The following is a 12,045-nucleotide window of genomic DNA, read 5'->3' on the forward strand; positions in this document are numbered from 1 at the left end:
CCCAACCCCCCTATTTACCCCGACAAGGGTCCCGCGACCCAACCCCGGGTCCATCCCGGGGAGACAAGGACGGATGCAGGCGGCTGCCCTCGGCCCACGCCTCGCCCCCGGAGCCGCGGGGCGGCACAGGGCAGGGCCAAGCTCTGGCTCCCTCCCCGCCGCCCTCGCACCGCGGGGCCGCTCCGCGCCTCCACCATGTTGGCTCCATGCGCGGCGCCGCGGCGGAGCCAGCCGCCGCCGCCAGCCCGGCTCCGCGGGGGCCGCCCGGCTCCTCCCCGCGGCCTCCGACTCGGGCGTGGAGGCGCTGCCCCTGCCGGGAGGCGCGGCGAGGCTGGCACGCGGCGCTCGGGGCGGCCGCGGGGGCGGGGGGAAGCGCGCCGCGGAGGAGGGGCCGCGGTGCCCGGCGGAGAGCCCGGCCGTAGGGGCGGGGAGTCTCCTCCTCCTCCCGCAGCGAGGCTCCGGCTCCCCGCACGCACCGGAGCGCACGGCTCCCTCCTCCTGCTCCTCGTCCCTCCTCCCTTCCCCTCCTCCCCCCCTTCCCTCCCCGGGTCGCCGCGGCTCCGGGAGGAGCGGGGGGGGCCCCGCTTCCTTCCCTCCCCCCCTCCTTCTCCCACCCGCCACGCCGAGGAGAGGCAGGTGAGGACCCGGCCGCGTCCCCGCTCCCCCACCCCGCGGGAGAGGCGGCCGCGATGGCGGCGGCGGCGCCCGCCGAGGCGCTAGGCCCCAGCCGTCCGCCCCCGGCCTCTCCCCGCCGGGCGGCTCCGCCGCCGCGCCCCGGCGGTGGGGAGCGTCCCTCTCTCCCGGCCCCTTCCTCTACAGAAAGTTTCTCAGCAACTTTCTTCCGGGCCCGAGCCCCCGCCCGCGGGGCCGAGGGGTAGGGCGGCGACGGGCGGGCGGGAGCCGCGGCGTTGCGCGCCGCCCGGGGCTGGGCTGGCTGCGGCGGGCTGCCGGAGGAGAAGTAAGTTTGTGAGGGGAGGCCGCCCCCCCGCCGCCGGGCTCCCTCCGCGGCCCCTTCCCGCCTGGCTGCCGCGATGGCGGGGCGCTGCGGAGCGATTGCTTGTTCCCCGGTGGTGGCGTTCACCGCCCGGGCTGGTGCTCGGCGTGAGCCGGGTCCCTGCTCGGCTGCCGGGCGCAGGCGGCGGGATGTAAAAGGACGAAATTCAGGAAATTGATTTGCCTGTAGCATGGCCTGCGTGGAATTATTGTCTATTACATTTTTTCTTTTTTGCCCAGTGTTCTGGTTTGTGTCCCAGCGTCGAGCAGGAACGCGACTGCTTAAAATTTCTGAGTCATTAGTTTAAATGTTCAGTTAGAACATTTCATCAAGCCTCCTCGTCTTGCTTACGGTTAAAAAAAAAAAATATGTATTGGACACACGCAGGGCCCTGTTCCTGCGAAGGCTGCGCATAACTTTCTGCGCTTGTGGACCCGCAGGCTTGCTGTGCGTGAGGTTGTGCCCTCATCCCTCAGGCCAAGGGCTGGCTTGGCTGCTTCTCCATTATTCACTATTACTAACGTAGGGGTTTATCGCATTCATTTCAGAATGGTCCGTTCCAGATGCCTGGTATGTATGTGGGTACAGGCCACTTTGCATTGGGAAAACTAGGTTATAAATATTTCTGAACCTCATGGTCACAAAGAAGATGTATTCAGGCGTACGTGTTGGATTTAACCCTAAGCAGAGGCTGGTCGTTAATTAAAAAACAGATGCTTGGATTTACTTAAACTGGCAGAATGATCCAAAACCAGTTTAAAACTTGGAGCATGTTGCCAAGGAAGGTGTATTGTCTTTCTGTTGATAATTCATAGACAGCTGAATGAAATTCCAGGTAAATTTTGCGAGCGAAATTGACCTTTAGTCAGGGATACGAAAGTTTACCTCAGAGTCTTTTTTCTTTAATTTTTGGCAAGTAAGCCCATGAAGAGTGATTTCTAATAAAATTGCCTTGTCAGTTACACTTGCGGTATCTCTGTCAGTAGGTAGTACAGTTTGCCATAACTGCATAACTGCCTGTTTCTGCAGGCTTTATGGATGTAACAACTGTTCCTTTACAAACAATGAAACCTTGCACTTCCACTCGTGTTTCTCATGCATGTCTGTAAATTCAGCTGTAGGAGGTTCCTGCTGAACATTGTCATAGAGCAGAGGCTATGGGTGTGTTTTGCACAGCCAGGGTGTCGGGGTTAAGTTTGGGGCAAGGAAGCATCTGTGACAGGAACAGAAAGAGAGCAGCACTGGTGCTGTGCTGAATTTCAAAGAAAAAGATCCAGTGATACCAGGCATGTGGAAAGGTGACAATAGTTGATAGCAGCGATTGCCAGTAATTATTCCATGGATTTCGTTAGCTTTATTTCCTCAGGAGCTGCAGCTCAAATGCAGCTGTGATATCTGTGTGCCCTCAGTCCCTCTAATAACACTTCCAGCTGTTAGTTGATTTCAAACAAATTTGGAAGCAGAAGTTTCCCAGGTGAGCAGTTCCTACAAAATTTGTGAAAGGAAGGAAGCCAGGTAGAAGAGAGCTCTTAACCTGCACACCGGAGAGTTCACGTCAACACTTCTCTCACGCTGGAAATTGATGCAGGAAGTGGGGCCTGACTGTTTTTGCTGCTCACAGAGCTACTGGTCTAGGTTTCATAACTTTTTAATATCTGGATGATATTAAAAGATCTGAAGAACTTTGGAAGAAGAGTGAGCCCAAGGTAGCTTTAATCTGTATTTCTTATTATAAAGAGAGATTTTCAAGAGAATATTTGTAGCCTAACAACAGTTCTTTGGCTATGAAACAAATGAACAAAATTGAAAGTATATTTAAATTGCTGCGTTATTTGAAATCGCCAGAAAAATACTTAATAAATCTTTGGTGTGCTGCATACTGTGTAACAGAATTATTGAAAAAACGCAGTTCATGATTTAGGTTTTTATCAATATTCATGTAGCAGAGCAGAGAACTACACTTCTGCACTAGAGGAGTATTCTTTATTTTGAGCTTTGCTTACTTCCTGCAGCTCCTGAAGAATGAATTCGGTACTCTGTTCGCTCCGATAAATGATGGCTGTCACGTGACAGTGATATGAAAGTCTGCAGTGTGGCAGATGTCAGTTTATGTGGTCAAAGTTTACTTTATGAACAAAGGAGCTGCATGATTTTACTTTTCTATATGTACTGCGTGTGCACAAAAGCTGTATATTTTCATTAGATAATTCCTTCTGTACAAACAGTTAGTTAGAAGAAATACGTTCTTTTATCTGTGTTCCCTACTTGGATCCAACTGTTTTGCCTCGTACTTTGATCACAGTTTGAGTAAGCTACCTTGATGTTAATTTAAAAATTGGTGTCAGTGTTAACACAAAGACTACTTTAGGAACGTGTCCTTGTTCTACTGCGTCACATCAAGCAGCCTTTTTCAGGTAGGACACCTTCCATGCGTACATACAGAGTCTGTGGTTTCTGTGAAGCCCTTGTGAAAGGTTTCAGGCTTCTAGTACTGGAAATCATCTGCTAGTTGATGGAACAGATTGATGAGTGAGGGAGAAAAGTAGTTGCCCAAACTACTGTAACAAAATGGTTTATTTTTTGTCCTGGAGGAACCACCTCCAAATTCAAGTAGATAGCTCATTCTCAGTATTTATTTCATTTTTGTTCTCCCTGAGAGTGCCAGTAGGTGCTGTTTTATAGTGATGGATTTTATGATGTGGCAGCCACCATTTATTTTTTTTTTTTTAAATGCAAACTGCTTAACAGTTGCCATATGGTAACTTCTTTCAATCACTACAGTCCCTGGCTGCATTCAACCAATGACTTAGAGCTGTAGAGTTCCAGATTGTATTATCAATTGCCGGGTTTTGAAGGCAAACCTGGGCAAATTCCCATGTGTATGCTGAATTAGTAGGGAGAAGTTATATTGAAAGGATGCTGTCAACTATCTGTAGGGCAAGTTTAATTTTAGGTTTTAAGAGATCATTCCTACTGCCTTTTCCACCTATGGGGGTTTATCGGTAATGGTGCCACTGCATCAAAGCAGAAACTGGCACCGAAGCAAGTTATTGAAACGAGTGAGACTGCACCCTTGGGTAAAGTTAACATGCATGGCTGATTGCAGGATTAGAGATCAAGATGATAGTAGCGTTAATGCTAGAAGTTAAGTAAGTAAACGTTATTACTTATGCATGAGTTTTGTTCCTTTTAGATTTAAACACATATTCTTTGAAAATGTAAAGGATAACTGGAAATAGGATGGGAAATACTCTTTCTGTTATCACTTTGGGTAGGCACCTGCATAGAGCACTGGGTTTCACGCCATGTCCCAAAACTCAGTGGATCAAAGTCACGCTCAGCTGAAATGAGCCCTCCAGCAGAGGGTCTCCTGCGAGGGCTGCTAGCCCTGGCTTGGATCCGAGCCCCGCAGCCCAGGGGGATACTGCTGTAGGGATCATCTGTAAGTGGATCCTTGACCACGTTGGCTGTTGTGGCCGGGTCTGAGATTTTGTTTTGATTTTTCTTTACTGTAGTGTTAGGTAATGTTACAGGGTATGGTTGGAGAGTGCCAAGGAAGTAATGACCACAAAAACTTCAAACTGGCATCATGTATATTTCAGCTTCTTGAGTACCCTAAGATGTTGCATAGGAAATGAGATAACTTTTTTTGCTAACCTTGGCTGTATTATATCTTTGTATTTTTGGAAGGCAAATGCTGTTAAATAGCGTTACATGAGACTCTAATACGTATCTGTGTTGACTACATCTATATCTTAAATGTTTACGTGAATTATGATGGTGCTACTGAACTTCAAATAATTTGTCTTTCAAATTGGTACTTCAGGGGGATGAAAAACTTCTGTGGCTTAAGATACAGCTTTCTGTGGCTTGCTTCACACCAGAAGTTGGGAAAAATAAATGATTCTTCAGAAGCTTCGAGCCACCCCTTCAGTTCAGATTTTAGGATCAGCTAGACCGGGCTTACAAAAGTGAATAACTTAATTTACTTCTATTGACAGTGAAGTTGTTGAGTAAATGCACCCATATAGGTAAAGTTTTGTAGATCAGGACCTTTAATTTGTTTCTGGGGAGACTTGCAGGAGAATTTTGTGGCAATAATCAGACATTTAAAGTCAGTCTTCATGGTGGAAGACTTCGGTTCAGCAGGGTTAATTTCCTGTGTTTGCACATGCCCAAAGCACCTTCCAATCTTGCAAAACTGAGACAGTAATAGTGTTTTATTCATCGTGTGAATGACAGAGCATAAATGCAGTCAGGTCTTGGGTATGTTTACCAGGACTGATGGCCCTGTAGCAAAAGAAGGGTTGGAGTGGAGGATGGTGTTCGTGTTCAGTCCTGTTCTAAATGTTTGCCTACAGCTCAGGCAAGCTTTCTGATGGTGCACATAAAGTTCAGCTTCAGGAAGAAACATATAGTATCTGGGCTAAAGGTTTTGAAATTTTCAACCATACTTAATGCCCTCACGATTGCAGTGCTTGTGCGAGGTATTTAAAGAGTAATTAGAGGGTACTATGAATCTCTTGTGTATTGCAATTGTACAGCATTGTAACTGTTTTGGCAGTCAGCCAGGAAAAGACGACTTAAAACAAATTAATAGTGAACAATCCAGTTTTAATAAGTTATTTTAAGTATGGTTAGATAACAAAATTAATATTTATGCTTAAAATGTGGCAAAGGAAAACCAGATCTGAGTTGTTATGTGTATCTTCTTGCTTTTCAAGAACGTTTTATTGGAAACTAAAGACATGACTGACACTTGTAACCACAGAAGAATCAAAAATCCCCCTCCAAAGTCCTTCTGTACACCTTGCTCTTCCTCTCCACACTCTTCCTGCTTCTGCTTGGTTTTTATCAGCTTAGCTTGTTCAATATGAATACTCTATTTTGCCAGCAACAGTACCCCAAAGTTCAGAAGCTAAAAGACTCTGCCAAGGATAGCATGGCTGCAGGCTTTCCTGATTCTTAGGCTCCCTTCCTGAGCATCCAGTATTGCCCAGCATCTCAGATGGTGGGGACCAGTGGTGAACCTCTGGTCTGACTTGAATGTATTTAGGCTTGATGGACTTTTAGTCCAGTTCATAACAGCTGGCCTTTCAATAGGCTTAACTTAATGAACATGTGCCTGAAAGATGAGCAACACCCTTAAGGCTTTGGTCAAAGCATGCTCCACTGAAAAATGAATGTAGAATTAAGATCTAGAAAATATTATTGTTTTCAAAAATATACATTTATTTGAAACTAGCATTCATTTGCCAAACCGTGGGAAAGAAAACATTAACAAAGAGCTGCGGCTGAGGAAGAAAATTTGAACATTAATACAAAAGTTCTGTATTTCATTGTAAAGTGTTTAAAACAAATCAATAAGTTTAGTAGTACATCTTCCAAGTTATTTTTCAGTTCTCTTGTATCTCCTTTCTTTGCCTGGATTCTGATGCTGTTTTTCTGAATGTCGTTTGAGATTAAAACCTTACCTTACTGATTTCCAAACAGAGGTCTTCAGAAGCATAGTAACATGCAAAATTTGTAGTGTTTCAGTTAAAACTTTAACAAGTTTAGTCTGTGAGAAACAGAGAGTGGTGTGACATGTAGGTCTGAAATTTTTTTAAAACAGTGGTCTCCAAACGCCTTAAAATTTAAAAATCTGCACCAAACCTAATAGCAAACTTCACATTTTAAAAATCTATGAAGTCATGGCATTCATACTCATGTGAGGACTAAGCAAGGGTGAGATGAAATGGGAGGAAAGCATATGGTGATAAAAGCGAGTGTTTTGTGTCCCCTTTCCCATAATTTCTTGAGCTGAAGACAGAATGTACCAGCAGAGTATTTTACTACTTCTGGTGGTTTTGTTGATACATAGTAATTTAATATGTGTGACTAGCTCCTATTCCAGTAGTTCAGTTGAAGTACTCCACATTTCCATGGAGTTGTGAACTTATATTGGTGCTATGATGAAGCTGCAAACATATGTAATAGTGCATCTTATGCACTTGTAGGTAATTTCTCTTAATAGAAAATGTTGCAATACTTCAGTGACAAGTGAACCTGAAAATATGGATTTTTTTTTTTTTCTTTTTCCTAATGCAAATTTATACAAGGCTTAGATAATATCTGTAGGGCAAAGACCATTCTCTGCTTTGCATGATGATTTGCCCAGGTGAGTTGTGTATCACTCTTGAGAAGGCTGTCCCATACTGGGTGGAAATGGAAGATTTGTAGTTTTCTTGTTTGTTTGTTTTTTATCCTAAATCTTAACAATGCTTCTCCTCTTTGATGCACATGTTCATTAAGTAAAGCCTACTGAAAGAGCAGCTGTTGTGAATCAGATAAGTCCATCTAGGCAAATATCCCTCTTTTTTATTCCCACCTCCCCCTCCCCCCCTAATTCAGGAGAAATTCTTAGTATCTCAAGTAAAAGTTTTTGGAAGTTTAGTTAAAGGGAAAATTTCAGAATGTTTTTTTCAGCACCAGCTGACAGTTCTGATTCTGCTTATTTTAAATAAAAATATTCAGGTTTTCTTCCAGCAGTAATATCTTACATGTAAGAGTGCTCTCTGGTTTCCGAGGCGTGTGATCTTTAGGACTTTTGCCAAAATACGTTCTTTGGTTTTGTTTTTTGGGTTCCCACCTGCCATAAGCTCTAGATAGAAGATGCATTAATAGAGTCCTGAAAGCAAAGAGGGGGAGGGGTTTGTTTAACTGATACCGATGTTAAATATTTGTTTAAAGGATTATTAAAGGGTATAATAGTACTGGCCGGATCAGCTCATCCATACCTAACTGAAAAACATGCATTGGAGAGAGAAAAAGAGTATGCTAGTCTCACTGTGGACACCCGTGTTTAATTCTGTTTTCGTAGTAAGGTTAAATATTCAGGAACACGTAGAGCATAGAGCAAAATATGATTCCTTTTGAAAACAATTACCCATGAAGGAAAGAGAAGGGAAAACCAGGGTAATTCCTGAGCTGTTACTACTAGTCGGGGAAATTTCCCTGAGTAAAATTCCTTTTCTCAGCAGCCACGCTTTTTCAAGCCTGAAAAGTAAGTATTGTATTAATATTCTGTAGGGGGCGAAAAAAGGGTTCTTTTGGGGTGTTTTTTTTTGTTTGTTTGGTTTTGTTTTTTTCTTTTTTTTTAGTTCTGTGATTTTCAAATGAGTGAGCAAAATGCAAGGACAAAATTCTCAACCAGAAGACACAAATTAAATGCTGACTTGTATATGGCTTTAGAGACTAAGATAGTAATATGGATACTTTTTTTTTTTACTTTCAGGTACACTTCTGTACTGCATTTTAAGTACAGTTATACACTTAAAACACAATTCCTAAATCATAGTAGTTGAGGTTATTTGAAGTGATAAGCTTTCAAAATAGCTTGCTGAATAATTATGTGTTATGTAATTTGCTAAAGATATCAATCATCTTTTTCATTTTAGGAAATATTTCTTAGCTTGTACGCCCTGAAAACCTGTAGAACTGATTGATTCAGGCTATCATGAGGTACATAAAATGAGACAAGTGTTAGTTTATAGATGAAAAATTATTTCCCTGGAAACGTTTGACTTGTTTAAATACAAACTAGGTGTATTTAAATCTTCTGGAGTTATTTTGCATGGGTTATTAAATCTAGGGCTCTTTGATTACCCCCTCCTTTAGCTTGGATCTGACATAGCTTCAGAATGCTACTTAAATTTGGTGCACACATGGTGAAACCATAGCCAAGTTAATACAAAAGTGACTTACATTAACAAGCATGACACCTTGGTTTTATATGGTTATTTTAAATGATTATTTTAACTTAGTTTTACATTTATGTTTCTTCATTCTTTTCCCAAAGAAAAAAGGTTGAGTCTTCCTGGTCAGTAAGATACATGGACTCTTAACTATGTATTAGGTTTACGCTAATCTTATTAGCTTTTTGCCAGGGGCATTCATTTTCTGCACATGTATTTAAAGTAATAATAAAGTGTCTTAATAATTCTTTTAAGCTATATATATAATTAATTAAGCGATGAAAGCCCAATTTATATGCAAGACTTTTTTTTCTTCCTAATTCGTGTTCGGTGGCATTTGAATGGAAGTTCTGATTGAAATTTGTATAAATAACCAGCATTACAGTTTAAGGTACAAGTTAATAGTATGTTGCCTTTTAGATAAGGCAATAATTCTAAATGCAAAACACATTTTGTTTTAAATCTGATGGCTTTATTTACAAAAGGGAAAGTTAGCTTTAATTCGTTAATTAATTTTGGTCAACAAAACCTCTAAGGTGTTAGAATTAATAGATCTCCTACTTGCAAGTTTTTGTTTTCTTTGAAAATACAAACAAAAATCTCTTCTCTTTTAACCTTATCTTCCCTAAATGCTTCTCAGATTCTGGTGAAGTGATATCTAAATAATATTAATTGTGGGAGGGGAGAGTCTCTACACTTGTAACAGCTTATGTTACTTTAGGTATATATGGGTTCAAATTCTGATTCCAGGTGGTTGTGAATGAGCCCTGCCGGTTTGGTGATTTGTATTTGTTTAAAATTTTGGTGGCTAACAACATAGTTTGAATAATTTTTTAATTTAATAAAGGTTATCCTAACAGTAAATTTGGATCTTAATATAAATTGATGTTACAATTTTAAAAAAAAAAAGATTTCTTTCTCGACTTTAAATATTAAAAAAAATGCCATGAGAAGGGTAACTTTACATTATAACCTGGCATGTGGTCAGTCAGCTTATGACTTAATTTGGCTGTGCAGATCTGTTTGTTTTGGTTTTGCTGTTATGCAAATACTTAGAAGTAAAAATTGTTTACTGCATTCTATGTTGTATAGTATAGCAGGGTGACCAGATAGTTTAGGTGATGGTACCAAATCATATTCAGGCCGAAAGAGCAACCTGCCAAAACTTTTGAGCTGGTGAGCTCATCACAGGGTAGGACATTCTTGAGGAAACCCTAACAGCACTGATTGAGAATTGAGAAGTTTGTGTTATTGCTGTATGATTTATATCTACAGCTTGGAAACCATGCCATTAAACTGTTGCTTCTCTTAAAATATTTCCTAGACTTGAGGGATTGTTACTTTCCAAGATGAGGCAGATGTATTAGTACAGTTTTACAGTCAGAGTATTTGAATGGGATTATATTCTCTTTTTAAAACCATTGCCATATAAAACAACTTTTCACATGCTTTAAACTGAAATGGAAATTAGATTTTTTCTATTTTTTTTAAGTTGTTCGTTTCATCAAGTCAATTGTATTTTTTTTTAAAGCTAATTAGGAAGTGGAAAATCTGAAGCTATTTTTATTCACAGATATTTTAGCGTTGCTGTTCTAGGACCTGATCCTTTTTCACACTGAAGTCAAGTGCAAAATTCCCCTTGACTTCAGGGAGAGCTGGATTAGCTTTACACAAAAGGACCAAATTGTCCTCTGGGATAAGTAGAAGCAACTCTATTGAAGTATACTTCATTAGAGTATAAAATGAAGACAAAGGAGTGTTGCCTGCCTTTACAGGCAATCAGATTGGATCTATTAACTCAAACAGCTAGGCTAATTTAGCAATTGAATCAAAGACTTTTTCCTTTTTTCAATTGGATAGTACAGTTATACTCATTCACTGCATTGAGCAGTGAATAAGGTGTTACTTATTTTTGACTACAAATATTTTACAGAAGCTAGAATCTATTTATGAACCCTTTTGTCTATGTGGCATAAGAATTATCACGAGAAAACTCCAGCACTTCAGAAACTGTTAGAAAATGTTCAAGATATTTATCCTTAAGTAGCTGAAAGGGATCCATGTACTGTTTAAATTTAATAGGCTTTATATGACAAGTTGTGTGGGGTTTGGGGGGCTTTGTATTTTCAGCATCAGGCTGGCATCCTGAGTGGCTTTCTGTAGTCTTGCTGAGGTGGGAAGAAGGTAATTCATTTACAGCAAAAGTTGGACTGGATGTTATCCCATGTGTTTGCTGGTGGTATCAGAAGTAATCCCACTGACTTCCACAGTAGACATTAGTGCCTTTGGCATCTTTTTTAATGCTTTACACAATGGTATATGTATTGTGTACACAAATTATGAAGAAATAGTATTTGAAAAATGAACTCAGATATAGTGATTATGTATGTAATACTCTGCTATACTACTTGTAAAATATATCGTTTGTCACTCTGGCATATCAAGTTTTTCTTTCAGTGTTTCAGGTATCTGTTGGGATCGTGAATTAATTCAACAGTCTGTGTGTTTGTTTTGACCTTAGCATTGTGTGGCTTTCTTGTACTTTCCCTTTGAAGTTTTGCAAAGGTAAGAGGGGGCTTGAACATTGTAATCTCCTTAGAATAATTTGAAAATGAGTCCTTAAATGCTGCTCCGTGTTTCTTTAATATTTCACATGTGAAATAAAATCCCCTCCCTGGGAAGAATGTAGATCCATAGGGCTATTTGCCATTTAGCATACGTAGCTCTGCAAAAAAACATCCACAAATAACCGTTGTTGTAATATTTAGCTGGTGTTAAGGGCTTAAGTAGTAAACTGAAATTCTCAGAAACACTTGATGTACTAAATTTACAAAACAAGACACAAGAACTGTTTTAAGATTAGTCATAGTTAGGAAGCTTATTGAACTACCAGCATCTTCCCGGAAACATCCTGTACTTTTGTCGTCTTCAGCTAGCTTCATCTATTCACGGTTTTAACTGCTTTTTGGTTTTTAGAAACTCTTGCTGAAACTTCTTTGTGACTAAGGCGCATTGTCAATCGGTTCCATCCTCCCCATGCCAGCCAGCCGTCCCCTTAATGCAGCAATTCACTTGGATGAATAGTGCTTATACTTTAAGGAGACAATTGCCTACCAGAGAGAGTGCCAAGCTGATTTAACTTTGCACAAGTGTGAAAGAGTTTTTAAATGGATGCTGTCAACTAGCGGTGTCCCAGGGCTTCAGCTTCCTGAAAATGGTTATAATCTGAGTGGGAGTATGTCCAAATTTGTTTAAAATATTTTAGTCAATCACTTGGCTGCAGAGAGCATTAGTACCCCAGAAAGTGTTGTCAGA

General features: G+C 41.3%; 1 protein-coding gene across 1 annotated transcript in view; it reads left to right on the forward strand.

Moving 5' to 3' along the window:
- Window positions 1–401: 401 nt before the first annotated feature.
- The window catches only part of YES1 (YES proto-oncogene 1, Src family tyrosine kinase), a 55,027-nt gene continuing 43,383 nt past the window's right edge, over window positions 402–12,045 (forward strand). Inside the window, exon 1 of the mRNA XM_068395924.1 lies at window positions 402–636. The gene's annotated coding sequence lies outside the window, so the exon portion shown is untranslated. The remainder of the gene's footprint in view (window positions 637–12,045) is intronic.

The sequence above is a fragment of the Nyctibius grandis genome, chromosome 3 (genome assembly GCF_013368605.1).
Source record: "Nyctibius grandis isolate bNycGra1 chromosome 3, bNycGra1.pri, whole genome shotgun sequence".
Taxonomy (NCBI): Eukaryota; Metazoa; Chordata; class Aves; order Nyctibiiformes; family Nyctibiidae; genus Nyctibius; species Nyctibius grandis.